The sequence below is a fragment of the Pinus tabuliformis genome, chromosome 8, assembly GCF_031772625.1.
Source record: "Pinus tabuliformis cultivar Carrire ecotype Pingquan chromosome 8, CPIR1, whole genome shotgun sequence".
NCBI classification, from domain to species: domain Eukaryota; kingdom Viridiplantae; phylum Streptophyta; class Pinopsida; order Pinales; family Pinaceae; genus Pinus; species Pinus tabuliformis.
In genome coordinates this window covers 1,347,321,642-1,347,344,452 of record NC_142294.1, presented here as the reverse complement: position 1 = coordinate 1,347,344,452, position 22,811 = coordinate 1,347,321,642, and positions in this window count along the sequence as shown.

Genomic DNA, 22,811 nt, shown 5'->3' with positions numbered 1-22,811 from the left:
GTACCTAAATTTGAACAAATTAGCATCCTCATGGACACTCATGGGGGCGCTGTGGGAGGACATTATGTAGGAAGAGCAACTGTGCAAAAGATTCTACACGTAGGGTTGTTATGGCCAACTCTTCATCAGGATTCAAAATCATATTGCAAGTGGCATGATGTATGTCAGTGGACAGGTAGGCCATCGCGAAGGGATGAAATTCCTTTGAATCCCCAAATGACATTGCAACCTTTTGAGAAGTTGGCACTCGATTTTTTAGGACCAATTCAGCCACAAGGGAAGACAGACGCGAGGTACATTATCACTGTGATGGAATATTTGATTCGTTGGGCAGAAGCGCAACCGGAGAAGGATTGCAGGGGCGCGAATGCCAAGAAGTTTCTATTTGAACATGTACTGACGTGATTTGGATGCCCAAAGATCTTGATGAGTGATCATGGTATGCACTTCCTGAATGAGACGATCAGTGCACTAACAGAGGAATTTCAGGTGTATCATCAAAAGAGCACACCTTATCACCCATAGGCTAACAGGATAGTGGAGGCATTCAACAAAGTGCTTGAAAACACATTGACCAAGGTATGCAATGCTCAGCGAAGTGATTAGGACCTATGGATACCTGCAGTATTATGGGCTTATCAGATGACGTGTAATAAGTTAATAGGACAGACACATTTTAGGTTGGTATACGGGGTTAAAGCAGTGATGCCTATAGAATACATCATGCCTAGTTTGCGCATAGTAGCGCTCATAGGTATGAAAGATTGCGGAGCCCTGGAAGAGAGGCTCGCACAGTTGGATGAGCTCGAAGAAGAGAGATTTTTGGCTGGACTTCACGAGTAGGTCCAAAAACAACGTGAAAAAGCATGGCACGACTGACATATTAAGTTGCACACATTTAAGGTGAATGACTTGGTGCTATTGTATGATAGTAAGTTTGATAAATTTCCAGGGAAATTCAGAATGCATTGGCTGGGTCCCTATGTTATTAAGGAGATTACTGACGGTGGCCTGGTCCAGTTGGTCAAGTTGAATGGAGACCCCTTCCCAAGAAAAGTGAATGGCAGTCATTTGAAGCCATACACGGGTGGCCTACCCATCCTACTAACCGACAACAACATAGTCATAGCGCTCCAGGCAGCTGAAAGGAGGTGCAGGACTATAAACTACACTGCCCAGTTTGGAGAGCTATGTGATTTCAAGACTGTGCGATGCAGTGAAGTGTCACAGGGTCCGCAACAATGCGAAGACAGCTGCGCTCACATGTAGGTCCACTGGAAAGTGACCGTTAAAGTCACTATTCATGATTTGATGGTCGGTTTGAGGCCAAATGGAGTGGGCGGCAGGCATTTAAGGCGATATTTATGGGTTAGATTCTTAAAATCTGCCACCAATCTAGCATTAATGGACCAAATGTTGGGGGGAATGGTTGAATTTGAATTCAAAAGGCCCTATAAATTACAAGTGGTTGTCCAGCGGAAAACACTTGGCATTTTGAGAACTGAGTTGTTGTGCGCTCAAGTATACATGAACCGAGACCTATTCGAGACTCTGAAAGTAAATTCATTATTTGAGCAACTACCAAAGACACTACAAGAATTGTGGAATAGCACTATGTCAGCACCCACAGAAGCCATGGACACAGGAGTAGTGACAACCAAAGAAGTTGCGCAGGAAATTGCAGTAGTAGAAGCCCTAGAGAGTTCCATAATAATAGTTGAGGTCCCTAAATCACCCACAACATCGATACCTAAGAAGTATAAGAAGGCTATGATCTCGGTGCACGTCTCACCATGAAACCCACAAAGGACCAAGCTCACCTTGCAGGAAAAGGGGAAGGCCATTAATCTGGAGGCCGACGAGGAGGAATCTGAAGAAATCTTGGTGGAGGAGGAGGACAAAGAAATGGAAGTTGAAACCCAGGGTGTGGACCCTATTACCAGGCTGCCAGAATATGTTCCTCCATGCAAGGGCAAAGCCAAAGTGCCGAAGGACATAGATGAGAGCAAGAGCTCTCTGCAAACTCTGTTGCTCCCTGACGATATTGTTTTTGAGGGACCGCACTTAGGGCGAGTTCCTGTACTGAAGTTTAAAGATTGGGACCTCATGGATCATGAGAAATTCCTTCATTTAGTGATTGAACAGCTAATGCGCCGACAGATTTCCACGACGACCAGAATGATTGAATTGGAGCCGCACAAATGGCTCAGGGATGTAGAGAAATCCGGGTTACTAAACCTGCTCTAGGTGTCACATTACCACCGTGCCCCAGTGACCATCTTCGTCATCAGGCAACTCCTATGCTTGTTGAATGATCGGTGTTTGTGGTTGGAGGAGCCCATTCCCGTCACAGACCACTTGATTCATTGAATTACACGGCTACCTTACTTAGGGGAGGATCCAGCAAACATATCAGAAGGAAAAGGTGGTGAGTTGGCCCTCACAGAAGCAATGAAGAAGAAGTTAAAGTTATAGAAGAAGAAGCTAGGATATGCCATATCCAGCATTAACAACCCCGTAGTCAAGGTTGCGACGCAAATACTAGCAAGGAAAGTGATGCGGAAGTGTCACGCGGATGAGGTGTCCTCGCCTGTGATTGCACTAGCGGCCCAATGTGTGGAAGGAGTCTAGTTCAACTGGGTGAACTATTTCTGTGGCGAGTTCCTTGCGAACTATAGTGAGGCACAGGAGCAGGGAAAAATATTTCACTACGCCTGTTACACTAAAATTTGTTACCATGACTATTTGCAGTTAGTATGGCTCCATCAACTGTCATACTATCCTCCTTGGCAAGTCTCATACCTCTGCTCTCCATGTCAAACTCCAAGAAAGAGAGAAAGTCATTAAAAATCTATATATATCTGGGTACGCAGTTTCTCTTAGCCTTACCTGCATGTACGCACCCCAAGTTCACAATACCTGCATACTTGTACGCTCTGTCTGTAAAGGGGAGGGTGCGTACTCCTGTAAAGGTCGAAAGGCGCAAGTTTCACTCCAAAAAAGTTACTTGTGGTCATTTCTAAAGCATTCTAGAAGCTTGTTTGACGTGTATGGAGCGCCTCTAGATGGTTCATGTATCCCTATCAAAGAGGAACTTATCCCATCAAGAGGGGAGCTTGTTGTGGGGAAAAATGCCTATGCAGGACGATCCTATCCACCTAAGGTGTGACAGTGCCTTAGCAACAAACAGATACAGCTATTCTGGTTTCTTCCTTTATGAAATGTGAAAGAAGAGAGATAAATGGACTTACCGGTGTCTTCCATTCGTCCCTCGATCCGGTCTCTCTTCTCTTTGGGAGTTCACAGCTACATGCCTTCTCACTCGCCCAGCTTTAACAGGTTCATGCAAGATCACAAGAGAACATCTACTTGCCTTCTTGCTTGTCCAGCTCCACCGGGTTCCTGCAAGATCACAAGAGAACAGCTACTTGCGACAAGAGAAGAACACTACACAAACACAGATATTCGCATTCATAACTAGTTTAGGATTAGAAATAAACCAAATACACTAATGCAATCATACATCAAGAATACATCAATATATAGGAGAAACCAAGATAGCTTTATTGATGAATAACAAGGTTCAAGAAGAGATACAACCCAGAGGGCTCCAATCCAGCATCTCCTTCCCAGCAAATGGAATTCCTATCTTCACCCCCTTCCAAGCATTAAGCACCCAATGATTCCAATCTCAAACCAACAACAATTCTTTGCAATAACAAAATTCCAGCCTCTAGATCTCATGGAGGAGAGATCCATATATAGATGTTTGGAGAGAGGATGAGTCAGCTTGAGATCTGACTAGTGTCCTCTCCCTCTGTCAGTTCTTGATTCCACTTGGAGGTTCTTGCTTCCACTTGGAGATTTGGAACCTCTTACTCATCACCAGTCGAATTCCCTGAGGCAAGTGTCATTTTGGAAGCTTCCTGGGTTCTGACACCTTGAGAAATGAACTTGCCACATGTCCACTCTCGCTCAACGTAGGTAGCCAGTGTTGCCTTTGACATTCAGCGCAGGTAGCTAGTGTTGGCTTTGACATTCAGCGCAAACAGCTAGTGTAGCCACTGAAATGATCCTGAATTGACTTGTTTTTGAGCAGTTTCTGGTGGAGAACTTTTGTGAATTGCTGTGGTTTGTTAGCCTTGTTCCTCTAGGGGTAGGAACAACATGTTTAGGGACTTTGGATCCCTTAGATTATGGACATTTCATGCTCAATGTTGTAAGGCACAAAAATGTCTATAACAGTTTCCCCCTAAAGTATGAGGCTGTTTATCAGGTGAAATGCTTTATCAGGGGGATCCGAAGTTCATCCAATGCTGGGAGGAGACCTGTAATAAGATACAATACAATACATTATTTTTCATACTGCTTTCATGATCTAGCTGAGGCGGGCATTCCCATGCTCAGCTTTATAAATTCATTTTTCTGTACATAGAACAGACAATCGTCTGATGGTAGACTGATAATTTTGATGAAATTATCATCCTTTGAGTAGGATGATTATCTGCTGCAATGATGTACATGTCAATGTCTTTATCTTTCTTGAATATATATATCGCAGCCCGGATGGATGAAACTAGATCCGGGGTCTTCAAACTCGTTCGATCTTCACTCTAAGTACAAGTCGATCCATGTGAGAAATGTTTTGAAGTCGAACATGGAAAGACATCGCTTGATTACCGGTCAATGATGTAAACCGTTAACAAGCGCGAGAGGAATCACCGATAATGATAATGACCCTCAAGGTACTGCAGTACAATTCACGTGGTGTGAATAAAGGACTTGGCGTCGAACACCACACAAAATCTTTCGGTCGAAGGTCATTGATGTATACCTGTCGCCGGAAGCGAGAAACTTGCCATTAAGGCATGCAAGCTTCAAAGTATTGAAGGGGTTGTTCCTAGATCAACTTCTTGGATAATGAGCTGATGTCGACAAGAAGCGATCCGTCACAGGAGGGCCTTAATGAATCCCACATCAGTGACACGGAATGGAGCTAATGATTTTAATGGAGGTGAAAACGATCTGTGACATATGATTCAGGGTGGCGGTCATGAAAGGGTGAAGGATAATGTATGGCAGTGGATGGGACACGGTTGACTTTTCTGAACGACTTCTCTTGAACATATGGCGACACTGATGCGATGGATCGGTAGCATTACCCCAAATATGGATGGTATGGCGAGACCATGGATGTGACCGGTGAATGAAACAACCCAACCCGATTGTGGTACGGAGGAAAAGTGTCATGTTCAAGAGCAACTTGCTACCATCAAAGTTTTCCTTAGTTTCTCCCAATTTTTCCCCAGTCATTGCTGACCAGTACCTCTTTATTTTTGTCAAGCTTGAGGAGGATAACATATGCTTATTCTATAACCTGCCCTTCGGGCAAGCCCATCGCTATATTTTAACGAGCCTAGCGATAGTGAAACTCGTTCTCGTCTAAAGACAAGTTTGTCGCTATTTAATGATTTTAACGAGTCTAACAACAAGGATAACTCGGTCCTTTTCATTTTTAGAGAGTCTGAAAAGGTACATAAAGTTAACTCCAAAGGTCCTTTTTCGTCATCTAATCCCTTAAGTCCGAAAAAGTATAAAACAATACAGAAGGGATGAGTTTTCGATAGTTTTAACGAGCCGAATAAAACAAGCGCTCGATCTTTTTGTGCAATAATCCCTTAGGTCCAAAAAGATTAAAATCTAGAGGAGAGATAGCTCTTCCTGTCCCTTTAACGAGCTGGAAGGCCAAGGACTCAGCAATCTTTTCATATTTTACGAGTCAGATGAAAAGAGCTTAAAGAAGACTCGTCTTTTGAGGAACGAGTGATAAACAGGGTTAGCAGCTGATTCCAGGTACAGGTTGGAATTTTCCAATCACGGCAGTGTCACAAGGATGGCTAGTGAAATCACTCTTCGCAGTTGTTCCTCAAAATGGGTAAACAATCATATGGAGGTGAACGATCGGCCAATGGAAAAGTGGAGGTGACGGTGCAAACACGACCAAGGCTTTAATGGCTGATGATATTACATTCACTGTGGTTATTTACCGGGATAGTTCATTTTTTAATGAGCTTAAACGCGGGAAAACACTGCTCAATCTTATGTTTATTTTTTAACGAGCATGAACTATGCGCTAAAACTGCTCGAATCTTGCGTTTATTTTTTAACGAGCATGAACTGTGTGCTAAAACTGCTCGAATCTTGCGTTTATTTTTTAACGAGCATGAACTGTGTGCTAAAACTGCTCGATTACCCAGTCATATGATAAGAATGTCTCATTAAGATTCTATTTTTTATGGAGCTTCATCTTATAAAGCTATGCCCCGCATCCTTTCTTTATGCAAGTTAGGAAACGGCTAACCCAAAAAACAGATAAATAACCGCTCTTTGCTTGCACTCCAAAAGGTTTGCATGCCCCCAGGTATAAAGTACGATTTCAAGGTTACCTCTACTTCTTTTCCGTCAAAACAATTGTTTTAACGAGAGAGGCTTACCTCTTTCAGGTTACCCAAAGATTGTCTCGTTAATCTTTCAAACAAAACACTTCCTCGGCAATGTCTACCGAAATAGACAAAGGTGAGAGACTTAGTTCGTCAACTCACATAACTTTGACAAAAGAATCTTATTCTAGAATAACCCTCTTCTAGCATGGGCGGGGTATAGACTAGTCATATTCTCCCGCGGAAACCTACCTTATACCCAAAGTTTTCCTGCCGAAGCAGACCAGGACGCATGCCCCCTGGGTTCCAGTCATATCCTCCCGGATTACTCGCGCTCATCAGGAGGACGGACCGTGGGTTGAGACATTTCTTGTGTGAAGAGACCATTTAGGGATGGTACATGACTATTTGCGATGCGTGATCCGGGAAATGAAAGTTGGTCCACGAGCTTGACCATTCTTCCTTCATGCGGAAAACACATTACTCTAAAGAGTGAGGAGATGATGGCTCCCATGCAATATATATAGTCTCGTCCAAGGAGTAGGTTATAATCCAAGGGTCCTTGAACGACCATCACATTCATTTGAATGGTCTTCCCTTTCAATGTTATGGGCACATTGGGGAGGATCCCTAAAGGTCGACTGGTTCCTTTATCAAAGCCTGATAGATTTCTCATTTCAGGCAAAAGCGCTGGCGAACCAAGCACTTTCCAAGCAATAGAGGAAAGGATACTCACAGATGCCCCTTCATCAATGATAGTGCCAGCCATTACCATTCTGTATATTTGAACGATAATCCTGAATGGTATGCTTGCTGGCAACCGGGGTCTGCCTAGTTGGTTCCAGTCGAAGGACACAACCAGGTTGCTTGGTGGTGGGACCGAATAGACGGCCGGGTATGACTCTGACGAAGTTCCTTCCTGCGATAAAGGAATGGGAAAATTGCCCCCTTGTTCGTCGGAGTCTGTGTTGATGAAGAGAATTTGGACGGTGTCGTCTTTATTTTCCTCTGTGATGGTATCATTCGAAGATAGAGCCTCTAAATGCAAAACCGGGTCAACTGCCGCCTCAACCTTTTGACTTTCGTCAGGCATGGATCCAGACGGTTCATCTTCAATGATAGGTGCTTCGGCTGACCACCTGGGCGGGCCAACCGGGTTCTCAACTAGCGAAGGACTTGGCATGAGTTTTTGATATCCAGGAGGAAGTTGCGCTCGTAAAATCGAGCGATCTTCCAGAACTCTTTTAGCCTTGTCTAAGAAGGGACAACGGTGGATGGCATGGTCGCCTTCACACAGTTTGCAGGGAAATCTAGCTTTCCCTCTCTGTCCTGGGACTTCAAAATCACTAGTCGACGGTGAACTGTCAACATGGCTATCAGAGGTCGACGCTACCGAATTGTGCAAACGGGGAGACCAGTCCCTTAGCATTCGAGGGATGTAGGGACAATCTCTGTGGAAGTGGTCTCCCTTGCATATGACACATGGCGATTTAGGCCTAGTCAGTGCTGTGTGTGGATTTTTGTCAGACGAAACTTGTTTGCCCCCAGTCGCTTTTGGCTCCTTCTTCTTTTTCTCTTTCTTCTTCTTTTCCTTCTTCTCCTTAGGAACTTGGTTTTTTGTTTTACCAGTTCCGTCAAGCGAAGAGGAAGGAAGAGAGGAAGAGTTAGATGAAGTAGAAGGCTGGTTGGCAACTCTGGTCTGGTCTAACTGTTGACTCGACTGTTCAGGAATAGTGGTGGTTTGAACGACATTGGTTGAAAAGAGCCAGACCGGCAGGCCAATTGTCAGTCCTGGAAGAGACAATGTGGCCATATGAGGCACACCAACATCTCCCCAAGAGGAGAAGGGCCTAGGATTTCCACCAAGGGGAATTCCTTGGTTGGTGTGCTCCATTTTTTCAACCTAAAGATCAACGCAGGAATAGGGGTGATTGTTCCGTTTAAAATAAATTTTTAACGACACTTAGACACAACTTGCTTTTTCATTTTTAAAGAGTCGAGAAAAAGCTAAAGATGACTCTAGTCTCCTTCGATGTTTTAACAAGCCCGAAGTGACAAATGCTCGGATGGACTTTTTCTGTTATAGAGTCTGAAAAAGGCCAAAAGGAACTGCTCTGGAGTTCTAGGCAGAGGGTGTGCCAAACTTTTCGCAAAACCGTAGAATACTTTTTAGGGTACGGGCGGTCGATCTTCCTGAATGCTGTGTTCAGTGCATTGCGATCAGTAGGGCGGCCGACACGGCTTCCTAAGGATAAAGGTTTTATGCCTATAGGGGTCTCCCAATATATACGCGACGGTACGTGGGAGCACAATCTGTACTGGTGCTATCGTCCCTAAGGAGGAATCACCCACCATCCACGATATCGACAGTCACCAGGCTTAACGACGCCGGAACACGTCTCTAGCCTAGACCTCTATGTTGTGTGTTATGTTGCAAAGCGTTGTTAAGTTCATTCAATTTATTTTAGGTTGATCTTTCTAGAAGTTTGCCTTTCAAGGTTCACCACGAGATGTATGATACAATTCCTAAATGCAGTCTAAAGATGATAAGCAAGCTTTATATCTTTTCAACTTTGAAAATCCTAGCTACTAAGGGAAAAGAAAGACACCATCTTTTCTCAAAGAGCAATCAGCACACTCTAATGCACTTTTCCTAAATCAAACATGCAAACTATCAAAAATGCAAATGCACAATGCAGGTGTTTGTTTTCCGCTTTCTTAGTATTGATGCCTACAAAGAAAGCTTTTTGTACAACTTTGAATTTGCTTTTAAATGACTAATACAAACAAGTTTACTTGTTCGAAATCATAGAGGGTAGAAGAGATTACAACACTTAACGATTTTCGAAATAAAGACTTGTTTCGACACTTAAAAGAGACAAACTCAAACCAATAAGCAAGAGTAAATGTATAATCAATCTGCAAACAGCCAATGAACTCTCTTCTAAGATCACAATCAACAGATCTGAATCAAGGGCTACAGGATGACTATTTCACTCATGTAAAGGAAAATTGTAAATGACGCCACAAACACATAAAAACACTCACAGTCTTTTTGTACAAAAGGAGGCGGAATCTAAGCAGAGAAAAGGAGTTATCATACTGGTACCTATGCTGGTTACAGGCTGCAAAAATCAGAGATCAAAACAAGGCAAAACAGAGCAGAGAACCCCAGCTGCACAAGGGAAAACTGGTTCAGTGTAACCTCAACACAGGGGTTTTGACATTCAGCGCAGGTAGCCTTCACGGGACCTGCGTTGAAATGTAGAATCCCTTCACTGGGTCTGCGCTGAAGGAGAAACTCTCATTTCCCACAGGTTCTAGGTCACAGTTTGCTATTTAATTCACTGTTTCAGGCCAAATAAAAGCAACAAGCAAGGTGTAATCAAAGGGATTCTTTGAGGGGGTACTAAGATCTATCACAAAGGATCATCAAATCATTTGTGAGTCCATTGTTCAGATCATAGACAAGTCCAGTGATTGGATCAAAGCAGCAACTGTCTACTTTGCATCTGGGAATAACAGATGCAGTTCGATTGTTGCTGTCAAGTCTATGAAGCAAACAATGATAGAAACACAAATAAAATGACTAAACAAATCTCCCCAGTGGAGTCGCCAATTTGTTGTGGGGAAAAATGCCTATGCAGGACGATCCTATCCACCTAAGGTGTGACAGTGCCTTAGCAACAAACAGATACAGCTATTCTGGTTTCTTCCTTTATGAAATGTGAAAGAAGAGAGATAAATGGACTTACCGGTGTCTTCCGTTCGTCCCTCGATCCGGTCTCTCTTCTCTTTGAGAGTTCACAGCTACTTGCCTTCTCACTCGCCCAGCTTTAACAGGTTCATGCAAGATCACAAGAGAACAGCTACTTGCCTTCTTGCTTGTCCATCTCCACCGGGTTCCTGCAAGATCACAAGAGAACAGCTACTTGCGACAAGAGAAGAACACTACACAAAGACAGATATCCGCATTCATAACTAGTTTAGGATTAGAAATAAACCAAATACACTAATGCAATCATACATCAAGAATACATCAGTATATAGGAGAAACCAAGATAGCTTTATTGATGAATAACAAGGTTCAGGAAGAGATACAACCCAGAGGGCTCCAATCCAGCATCCAGCAAATGGAATTCCTATCTTCACCCCCTTCCAAGCATTAAGCACCCAATGATTCCAATCTCAAACCAACAGCAATTCTTTGCAATAACAAAATTCCAGCCTCTAGATCTCATGGAGGAGAGATCCATATATAGATGTTTGGAGAGAGGATGAGTCAGCTTGAGATCTGACTAGTGTCCTCTCCCTCTGTCAGTTCTTGATTCCACTTTGAGGTTCTTACTTCCACTTGGAGATTTGGAACCTCTTACTCATCACCAGTCGAATTCCCTGAGGCAAGTGTCATTTTGGAAGCTTCCTGGGTTCTGACACCTTGAGAAATGAACTTGCCACATGTCCACTCTCGCTCAGCGCAGGTAGCCAGTGTTGCCTTTGACATTCAGCGCAGGTAGCCAGTGTTGGCTTTGACATTCAGTGCAAACAGCTAGTGTAGCCACTGAAATGATCCTGAATTGACTTGTTTTTGAGCAGTTTCTGGTGGAGAACTTTTGTGAATTGTTGTGGTTTGTTAGCCTTGTTCCTCTAGGGGTAGGAACAACATGTTTAGGGACTTTGGATCCCTTAGATTATGGACATTTCATGCTCAATGCTGTAAGGCACAAAAATGTCTATAACAGAGCTATCCCATCCAAGGAGGGGCTTATCCCATTGATGGTGGACCTGAATAACTTCCTCTAGAGCACTATAAATACAGGCATTGGGCCAGAGGGAGGGGAGGTTGAAAGATGAACATTCCTAAGGGTAGATGCTGCTGGAATTAGGACTCCCTTGTAAATCTTGAGAGGAGAGATTCCCATCCTTTCCTAGCCTTATTTGAGAGTGGGTGAGCTGATCAAAGTAAAGGAAAACTCTTGCTGGACCCTAGGAGGGACCTGCACAACACCAAGGCTCAGGTTGTAATGGTTCCTTTTGTTTCCACTTAATGCAAATGAACTCATTTTTCTCAACAGATTGTTATTCATGATTTGTTTCATATACTCCTTGGTCTGTATGATGGATATGTATTATTTTATGAGTTTATCAGGTGCTATTTAATCTTTTGGCTTGTTAGTGAATGCAGGTTTCGAAAAGAAGGAGGAGCTCATCCAGATCGGCGAGGCTAGACTACTACAAAGCGTTGGACTAAAGGTATGTTAAAATCACCTGATTACTTGTATTCTAAATGCATGTTTAGAGAAAGGTAGTGTTTATTTGTCTTGTTTGTCACTAGAAAGCCTTTGCTTCTAGGGAGGTCGGTTTTGTCCGCACTATCGACTCTTTCCGCATGACAAAATGGCAACTCCGCTGGGGAATCCATTGATGTGAATGTTTTTTCCTTTGTATGAAATTTTGATCTGAGAAAAGTCGTTTGTTTTCTGGTTTTTGGCTGTCTGACTGTGTTTTTGGGTGGGCTAGCTTAGGGTTAAATTAGATTTTAGTTTTTCTTTGTTTTGCTAGAAGTACACAGCCTCTGCGTTAAGCACAGTGCGTACCTGTACGCACTGCATCTTTGTGCACAGAGCGTACACGCACCTGTGCAAACAGGTCGCCTACGTACCCTGTCAAAATTGAGAAAATTTCAATTTTCTCCTTTTTTTCCTTTTAAATTTTGTTTTTAATTTGTTTTTTCTGCCCAGATCCACTGGTTTTCTGCCATCAATCTTCACCTAAGCTTGTTTCGTCAGTTTCGAGAGTTTTAGTAAAATTCATAGAGATTTTGCCTTAGGGTTTGATTTTTGCGCTGGTCCTGTAGTGACTTTGGCGTTAGAGGTTGTCAAACTTTGGAACTCCCTGGTTTTGTTCAGTCCTCTTAGGAGTCGGGCCTTTCATAGAATCCACCCTTGTGAGAAACCTACCTTTGTGTCTTCTCTTTGCGAATCTCGAAAAAGTTTGTTGATTGAACTTTGAATTTTATTCTTGAGAAAAAGAACAAAAGATTTTGATTTTTGTTTTTGACTGGTTTTTGGTTCTGCATTAACTGGTCCTTAGTTACATTTTGACTGAATAAAACATCCGGGAATCATCTTTAGTAGGCTTTTACCTCGTTAGATTTACATTTAGATTTATTTCTCTTAGATTTGCTTTTGTGTGAAATTGAGTTGATTTGATTGCGATAGATTTTTTAACTTTGCTTTTTGTTAAAGTAAGTTTTACATGCTTTATTAATTAAGAAAAAATACAAAAATATCTTTTGAAGGAAAGTTTTCTTTGGTAGCATTTGAGTCTTTGAAAAGGAAAAGGAATTTTCGTGAAGTGATTAGTGGTCATGTGTTGTATGCTTTGGAAAAGATAAAGAGTTTATTTCTTTGATTTTCATTGCCAAGAAAGTTGTTTTATATCAATTTTGCATTCTCCAACTCTCTTAGCTAGGAAATTCATTGAAAAAGAAAAAATTAGTATAAATCATCCTAAGTGCATCTTTTTAGTGGATTTCGGTCGAGTCTACACACCATCAGTTTCATCTCCACTACCTTTTGTCTTAAAATAAAAGCCATAAAAATTAACGCTTAAAGTAAAATCAATTTAGTAACTTTTTATTTACTAGGGCTTTGAAACACCAATATAGATCAGGCTAGTGTCTTGGAGTAGGAGAGTAATTAACTCTCCAAGACAGTAAAACCAAACAAGTAGCTCATCTTGTGGTAGGATAAATCCAACTGTTTCATTTGTACTCTGGGAAAGCTCCTCTTAAAGGAGAAGCACGAGACTGTGTCCGAACCAGTGAGGGGATCAATCCTCCTTCATTGGGAAAGACGCCAGATACGCACGTACTACAAACGGTAAACCTCGGATTATTGTCGAGGAGCCTGGGGTCACTTTTCGGTAAACCTTGGATTATTGTCAAGGAGCCGGCAAGGGGATTGAGCTTATTACTCTTCCCTTGCGTGCTATCGAGTCGTAGACTATTCCCCCAGGTGCATTTGTTGCTGTTGGTAACCTTAGTGACCATTATCTTTAGGATTCTACCGAGGTGACGGTGGAGGGAAGATCCCACTGTACCTGGAGCAGACGTCGGCTAGACTCACTTGGACTTTCCGGGGGGTTCACTTCACTCGAGACGGTTAAAGTGGAGGAACTTGTGCCGGTCTATTCATTAAGCAGGTTGCCGGGGTAACTGTTCCGCCCACCACTTCTGTACTGAATTCGGCGATGTTGGGTTTCATCTCCAACTAGCGTTTTCGGTCTGAAAGGCTACTGTTTGTGTATGGTTTGACGCCCTAGATTCTTTAGGCGTGTGATTCAAATTTGTTTGGTTCTTTAGAGACTTTAGGTGGTTTGCTTTGAGATTTTACTTTGTTTGCGTGTGCAGTAGTTAAAAGTTTTTAGCTGTGGCTGAATTACTGAGACAGTCCCGTAGACTTCGGGGCAAGTCTCCTGAGATTGTTACCGTGGCTGATTTGTTGAGGAAGTCCCATAGACTTCGGGGCGAACCTCCTGAAGAGGTTCCGGGTCATTACAAAGGTTTGAAAGTCCTTGTAACTCCTAGTGGCAGTAAAGTAGGTTCACCTGAAGAAGGAGAATCGTCGTTGGTAGTCCATCAGGTTATAAAATCTCGAAGCTGTTGCAGTTTCCGAGCTTGCTGGTAGTTTTTCATCTACTAGTGATATAGGCGAAGAACCTGAAATATCTGAACCTATTACTCCAACTTCTAGTGCACCTGATTCACCTAGAGTAGAAAGAGTCATCACCGAAAACCTTCCTGCTGGTTTGATCGCTATTGAAGAACTTGCTCCAGAGGAAGAATTTGGCGTCTCTATCCTTGAAGATCAACCTACTATTGATCTAAGGGAGCGTGAATCCATCTTTTACAGTCCTCCTAGAAGTACTACTTGGTACCTTTCGTTAACCAATTATTTAGACAACTCAGGGATAAGTTTTTCTCCACCTCGTACTCCTTTTCCACCTGGAGGTATTTATACTCCTGTAAATATGTCTGGTCAGTCATCCGTGTTCACTCAATCTCCTAAATCTTTCTTGTACGGCGGTCCTTCTGTTCCCTCCGGGTATCAGTCATTTTCTGGTACTTTTGCGGGAGCATCTCCTCAACCCATTGAACATGGGTTATTAGTTGGAAACAATGGTAATAAACCGTTGGGTGTAGGGGACATTTACATGATGTCAGGTTCAGTTCCCGGTTCTCAACCTCAAGGTGGCCAATTACCGCCTGGGGGGCAGCCTCAATTAATGCCTAGGGGGCAACCTCAAGGTACACAAATTGCGTCTGGGGGGCAACCTCAAGGACAGTATGTACCCATAGTACAATACATTCCTCAAGGTCAACCCCAGCCTCAATATGTACCCCAAGGTCAACCTCAGTATCAATTTATAGCTCAAGGTCAACCCCAGTATCAGTATTTACCTCAAGGTTATCAACCTCAAGGTCAACACTCGAGTCAAGGTTATCAACCACCTCAAGGTCAATCTTATGTTCAAGATACGGGAAATGTACCTTTCAATTATCAATCCTACCCTCAATCCGGTTATGGATCTCAGTATCCTCAACCTGTCATGGGTCAATACCCCGGAATGAACATAGTGTGGGATCCATCGCAAGTTCAACAGGTATTGCAGCCAAGCGTACAGTTGTCATCTCAAGCTGGACAACTCTTAGTTGCTGGTCCATCCCAGCAACCAGTCTAGTCTAATGTTCAAACTTCTGTACCTTTGGTAGTTACTCAGTCGCCAATTGCACCTAGTACTCCATCTCAAACGACTACTGCAACTACCGCAACATCTGCTCCTTCCACCACACTTGCTTTTGGAGTATCGACAGCTCCGGTTTCTACTGTCTCTGCAACTACTCCTCAGACATCTTTACCATTGTCTGGATCTACGATTCAAACTACGGTTCAGATGCCTGTAGGACAACCTGGTTTAAGTACGGTTGTCACTAGTCAACCCCAATTCACTTATCAACCGTACTAGGGACAGTACCAATACGGGCCTGCTGTCCAACAGCCAGTTTACCAGTATCAACCGTATCCTGGTCAGAAACTGCAACAGCTTCGGGATTATAACCTGTTTCGGGAAATCTTCAAAGAATTCTTCGCCCATTATAACCTTACCAGATTCCCCGACAGGAGAATCTTCTCCTGAAATTTCCGCTGATATTCACGCTGTAGAGTCATCTACAGCTAAATCAAAAAACAGTGGGAAGAAGAAAGGTAAGAAGAAGAGTAAAGCAGACAAGACTCCAAAGGAGAAAACAGAAAAGTCGGAAACCAATGACGAAAAGCGCAAACCTCGATATCCTTGTCTTATTTGTGAAGAGGATCATTTTACAAGAGATTGCCCCCATCGGGCCGAGGTTGTGAAAATCGTCAAGGTTCCTCAACTCCTGTTGTTTTGAAAGATCCATTTCCAAAGCAGGAGAATAATATGATAGGTTCTTCCTCGAGTGCCACTAAAGAACCCATATTGATGATGTCTCATGTAAGGATTGCGACCCGATCGCAAGATTATGGTAGTAAGAGTCCTATTGATGGATCAAAAGAAGCAGAATCTTCTCATTCAAATCCATCAACCTCAGCTCCCGGTTCCAATCCACTACAGATCGAGAAACCTAACCCTGACTTAGTAATCAAACCGCCCGCCAAGGGTGTACTTCGAAAGTCTGCTTTCAATCCACATGCGAGAGCAGCCCAGAATTACAACATTGTTGAGGATTTAGCTGTTTCACCCTCAGCAATGTCGGCTTTAGAAGTGTTGCAATCATGCCCAGCACAGCGAAAATTACTTTTGTCGACTATAGGAGCTGTTGATGTTCAGGACCCGAACCTAATAATCTTTGATCTAGAAAATAGTACACCGCGTTTGCCTCATCAGATGGCTTTCCAGATCCCAGTGATAGTAAAAAATAGGCCTATTCATCGGACTGTAATTGATGAGGGAGCTTCCACGTGTATTATGTCGATACAGTGTTGGAGATCGCTTGGTTCTCCTTCACTAAATCAATCCCCGACAATTCTTAAGGCCTTTGATGGCCGTGGGTTCCATCCGTTTGGCATTCTACAGGATTTGCCTATAGGGGTTGAAGGAAAAACCGTTAGTCTAAATGTGGAGGTGGTTGATGCCCCTCTAGACTACAACCTTCTTTTGGGTCGAAGTTGGTCTTACGCTATGACAGCGGTCGTTTCATCGGTCTTCAGAGTAATAAAGTTTCCACATAATGGCAAGATCGTAATCATAGACCAGCTGGCTTATTTTTCATCCGACCCAGCCTCTTCAGAGAGTATCCAGCATGTCGGTAAAACGACTATCCCTTACAAGGATGTTGGCATAGGATTAGTTAAAGATGCCGGTTTACTGGGAACTTTTCCTTTTCCTCCAATCAACGCCGTGTCTTTGTTTGCATATATTCATATGATTACTTCAGATACCATTGTTTATGACGATCCTTGGATCATTCCTTCTGAATCTGAGATAGACTCATTCGGTGATGCAATGCCTTTGAGTCCATATGAAATTGCATATGAAGCCGTGCAGTCTTTTTCCGACCCAAGTTCAACCAAAATCGACCAAATGAATGTGGTCCGTGAGGAATCCCTTTTCGCGTCAGCCTCGGAGTTAATAACGTTTCCCGAAGTTGTGTCATCTGACGAACAGCTTTGTGAAATCCTGTGCGTAGACGATTTACCATGGGAAGATCTCCATCATAGATCTTCGTTTTTACCTGAAGATGATCGTTTTGAAAACGATTTCTCATCAATTTTTACAGCTAAATATGTCAAAGACGCTCAGAGTCCAATGAAACATCTTGATTCAGAGCTGAATTTGGGAAACGTTTCTCGCACTATTCCCATTGACATTTCAGTGAAGCCCAGAATTTTTGAACACATTCATATAGGTGCCTCGTGTTCAGATAACGAAATTCAAATATACAAGGCCCTTTGTCAAGAATTCCATGACGTGTTTGCCTGGTCTTACGAGGAGATGCCAGGAATTGATCCCGCCATTGTTGTCCATGAAATCAAGACTTACCCAGATGCTAAACCTGTCCGGCAACGTTTGCGTCAGATTCACCCACGAAAAGCGGTTGCGATTAAAGCAGAAGTTGAGAAGTTGTTGAAAGCAGGTTTCATTTATCCGATCCCATTAACGGATTGGGTACCGAATATTGTTCCGGTTAACAAAAAACAGGGAACAATAAGAATATGTATCGACTATAGGGATATCAGTCGTGCTTGTCCCAAGGACAACTATCCAATGCCCTATATCGATCAAATCATTGATGATTGTGCCGGCAGTGAAATATTTTCCTTTATGGACGGTTTTTCCGGTTATAACCAAATCAATATTGTACCTGCCAATCAACCAAAAACGGCTTTCATTTGTCCATGGGGGACATTTGCTTATTGCAAATTACCTTTTGGGCTTAAGAATGCCGGAGCCACTTTTCAAAGGGCGATGTCTTATGCATTTCATGACATCAAGCACATTGTGCAACCATATCTCGATGATTTGCCCGCTCATTCTTTACATCGAGCTAATCACCTTGTCCATTTACGAGCAATTTTTATGAGGTGTAGGCATTATCGTATACGGTTGAACCCACACAAATGTGTCTTCTGCATAGAAGTAGGACGATTGCTGGGATTTGTAGTTTCAAAAGCCGGCATTCGAGTCGATCCCTCGAAGGTAGAAGCTATCATCAAATTGCCTCCTCCTTCGAGTCTGCGCCAACTCCAAAGTCTGCAGGGGAAAGCAAACTTTTTACGCCGATTCATTCTGAACTACGCCGAGATTACCAAGGGTTTTACCCGGTTGTTGAAACAAAATGCTCAATTCTCTTGGGATGAGATAGCTCAGAAATCTTTTGATGCGCTAAAGCACGCGTTGACCCATGCACCGTTGCTGCATCCTCCCAACTACAACCAGGATTACTTTTTGTACCTCGCCGCCGCTCATTCCACCATTGGAATGGTCTTAGTCCAGGAAGATGAATTCGGAACGGAACATGTGATCTATTATCTTATTCGGATGTTAAATCCCACTGAGCTCAAATATTCACATGTGGAGAAATTGGCCTTGGCAGCCGTTCAAGCTGTCCAGCGTTTTCGTCACTACATTCTTCTCCGTAAAACTACAGTCATTTCGGATTGCAACCCTATGATCTACATTTTGACTAAACAATTGCTAGGGGGCAAGTACTCTAAATGGATCATTATCCTGCAGGAGTTCGACTTGGAATTTGAAAAGTCTAAGTCTAAGAAATCTTTGGTTTTTGCGGAATTGATGTGTGATTTCCCGCGTGCTGACGCGGAAACTGTGGCAGAGGAACCCATTGCGGACGAATCTCTGTTTCTCATCAGCACTTTAGATCCGTGGTATGGGGATATAATTGTCTATCTCCAAACCCAATCCTTTCGGCCTGAACTTTCAAAGTCGGAACGTCAGAAAATTCGATTCCCGTCCCAACAGTACAAAATCATTGGAGATACTCTTTATCGTCGTGGGGCGGACTTGGTTTTTTGTCGTTGCTTAACTCATGAGGAAGCTGAAAGGGTTTTGAATGACTGTTACTCTGGAGCGTGTGGCGGTCATATGTCTGGGTATGCCACAGCCCAAAAGATATTGTGCGCTGGCTACTTCTGGCCGTCTTTGTTTAAAGACTGTATTATTGCGGTCCGAAAATGCCACAACTGTCAAGTGTTTGATCGCAAGATGTGTGCACCACCTGCTCCTCTCCACCCTATAGTTGTCATTGGTCCTTTTGCTAAATTGGGTATCGACTTTATTACATGTAACCCTCACTCGGCCGGGGGCATGCGTATATCATCCTTGTGGTTGATTATTTTACTAAGTGGGCCGAGGCGATGCCTACATTCGAGGCAGACGACAAGACAGCTGTGATTTTCGTATTCAATCACATTATTGCTAGGTTTGGTGTCCCACAAGCGATAATCACTGATCATGGGCGCCATTTTCGAAACATTATGATGACAGAACTTACAGGCCAGCTTGGTTTGCGTCACGATAGCTCAACTCCTTATTATCCACAAGCCAATGGCCTGGTTGAGTCTATTAACAAAGTTTTAGTTATCATGATCCGATGAATCATTGGTATTCATCGGTTGAATTGGCACAACATGTTATTTTCCGCGCTTTGGGCGTACCGAACCTCAGTGAAAACATCAACAGGGTTCACTCCTTTCCAACTAGTTTATGGTTTGGAAGCAGTGTTGCCCATTGAATGCGAAATCCCGTCACTTCAAATGGCTGTCGAATTACTTCCAGCTACTTCCGAAGAGGAGAAGCGTCTATTATACTTAGCTCAATTAGATGAGACTCGACGTGATGTTGCATTGGCAATCGAGACTCACACAAAACGGATGAAAGCTCAGTATGATCGTAACGTGACCCCTCGAAATTTTTCGGAAGGAGACCTAGTGCTATTATATGATCAAGCTAACGATAAATTAGGTGTTGGAAAATTCGTTCCTATGTGGCATGGGCCCTACATTGTCAAGCGAAAGCTAGCAAAAGGGGCCTATGAGCTGGTAGATTTTGATGGGGACTCTTTGGGTAAGCCCAGAAATGGACTTTACCTAAAGAGGTATTATGCTTAAATGATGGGTATGGAGATTTAGTTAGGTTAGATTTTTTCTTTCTAGCTGGTGTGTTTGTTAGTATAGACAGTGTGCTTAGCTTAGAGAGTGTGTTTTTCGTCGTTATTCTGGCTTATCTTGGTTTTACTCTTGATATTGCAGATGTCGACGCCTCTCCAAACGTACATTGGATTCGCTGATGGTGCTTGTCGTAGTACACGGAATATCTCTTCCGCAGCTTGGGTTATCTATTCGCCCTCTGACGAGTTAGTTTCTATGCATGGGGTGAGCCTCGGTCAAACAACAAACAACATTGCAGAATACAGTGCAGTGATTGAATTATTGTCTGAATCTTTTTCTTTTGGGATTCAGAGTTTGATAGTGAGGTTAGATTCTGAACTAGTTGTATTACAGCTTAATAGAGTATATGCCATTAGAAATCCAGTGTTATTAAGGTTATTTTTGAGAGTGCACCTCTTGGAACGTGAATTTGATTACATTGAATATCAGCATATTCCAAGGTCATTAAATACATTAGCAGATGCAATTTCTTCTCGAATGTTAGACAGACATTTGCGGTAATCATACATGTAAATTTAAAAACATTTCATCACACATGTTTAACAAGATAAGCCGGTAATAGTGATATATATAGATAGGAGTGTGTCAAAATATACATCGTCTTCGATCATAGGTTGAAAAACACCTTATGATCGGCAAAAATGATAAGTACAAAAAACCAAAAATGTCACATGTGTCTACAAAAAGTGACTAGCCAATCACTGGTGGTGCTCTCTATACGAGACCACTGCACGCGCTACCCTACACAAGAACCTCCTAAAAGGTCCTGGGACTGCGACCACATAGCACTGAAGTCGGATAGGAATATCGTCTCTGGTATGTCCGCCGTAAGACGCTCTAGGTCCTGTTCCAACTCAGCTAAGGTCTCTGCGGCCGCATCCTGTGAGGCCGGTGCTGGTGCAATTGGTACTCTTCTCTCGAAAGGCCGGAGATTGACCGGACGCTGTGGACCTACATCTACATTTTGAAATTTTTCACTATCAGTTTTGAGACGATATAAAAAAAAAAAAAAAAAAAAAATTAAAAAACTTGTGGATAATGAAGTACCTGTGTCGTCCCACTGTTCTCCCACTGGAAGAATCATGTTCGGATCTCCGCGAAAATCAACTCCAGCATACGGAAAATCCTGAATCGAGAAGACCTGGTTCTCTAACCAATGAAAATACTCCAGTCTAAATCGGACAACCTCTGTGCCCTCGTCAGGATGACGGGCCATCACCGCAACCCATCGCATCAACTTAGGCTCTCGGGGAGGCCCAATCTCAACAGTGAGATGTTGTGGGATCAGCATCGGAACCCTCTCTAGGGCAAAACTCACAACTAAAGGCCCATAACCAAAAGTCTTCAACTGTCCGTTTTTAGTCCTAGTCAGTTGGCCCTTTAAGTTGGCCAACACAGCATCGCACCAGTTGAAAATGGTGCCCCGATAGCAGTCAATCGCCATCCGCATTTGGGACCTGGTGGCAATGTGCAAAGCGGCAGCGCCGCAAAGTCTGGTAACTGTAAAGGCAATTACCATAAGTTCAGGCAGGGTTATCTTTTTGATTTCTATTCCATTATCCTAGTTTTGGTTGTTACACCACTCTAGCCGGAGGCTAGCAATGGACTGGCCACCCGGCCTAGTTCCGGACAGAGTCAATTGTTCGCCCCTCTTGGGCAAACCAGTGAGGAAGTAAATATCAGAGGGCTCTATCTCGAGCTGGTGCCCTCCAATGTAAAAGCATTGATCCTGAACGTTCCACCTTTCGACCAGCCACTCTAGAAATCGCACCTGGGCCCTCATGCCAGGTATGGCCCATTATTTGTAAAGACCGCATGCCTTCAAAGCATCAATGGAAGGTTGATGATTAATCGCGGCCAAATCAACATCTTCGTGCTCCCTCTCGCGCCAATCAAGCATGGTGGGCAATCTACACACCATAAAACATCTGTTAGAGTCCATAAAATTGAAAGTTTTTGGTTCATTTTGGAGCATTGGAAGTTTCAAAATGCTTTCCGCGGGGTACGCAGCCCGCCTTTAGAGACAGAGCGTCTGTACGCACCTTCTCTTAAGGCAAGCTGTGTACGCCCGGCATTTTCCCAATGGAGAAAATGTCGGGGTACGCAGGTCACCCATGGGGCACCTACGTACCCCGAAAAGCGGACCTTGAAACCCCCAAGGCCTCCAAAAAATAAATCTAAAGCCTAAAAGCGAATTCTAAACGGATGAAAATGCAAGGGAGGATGTTGTATAATACCTGATGAGACGGCGTTCGGTTTCGACGGTCGGATTCTCCACAACGACCACGGGAAGTTTCTTGCCAAAAGCCCTTTTTCTCTCCTCAACAGTGAAATGGTAAAAATGAAATGGTAAAAGCCCTTTTTATAGGTTTTTTGAGTAAATGAATATTAAATTTGTTTATTTTCCACCATGAAAAGGTATTTTTCAAAGTATTCTTATCTATATTAAATAGGTATGAGTAATGTGTTGGTTTTTGTGCAGGATAAAAGGATTTTCAGGGAAAATTGTCATTTTTCACATACAAAAACATCAAAGTCATCTTTTAAGCCCTTTTCTGACTCCTAAAACATGAAAAGATTGCCGAGCGTTTCTTTTACACTCGTTAAAACGGAATTAAAAGACGGTCCCCTTATAGCC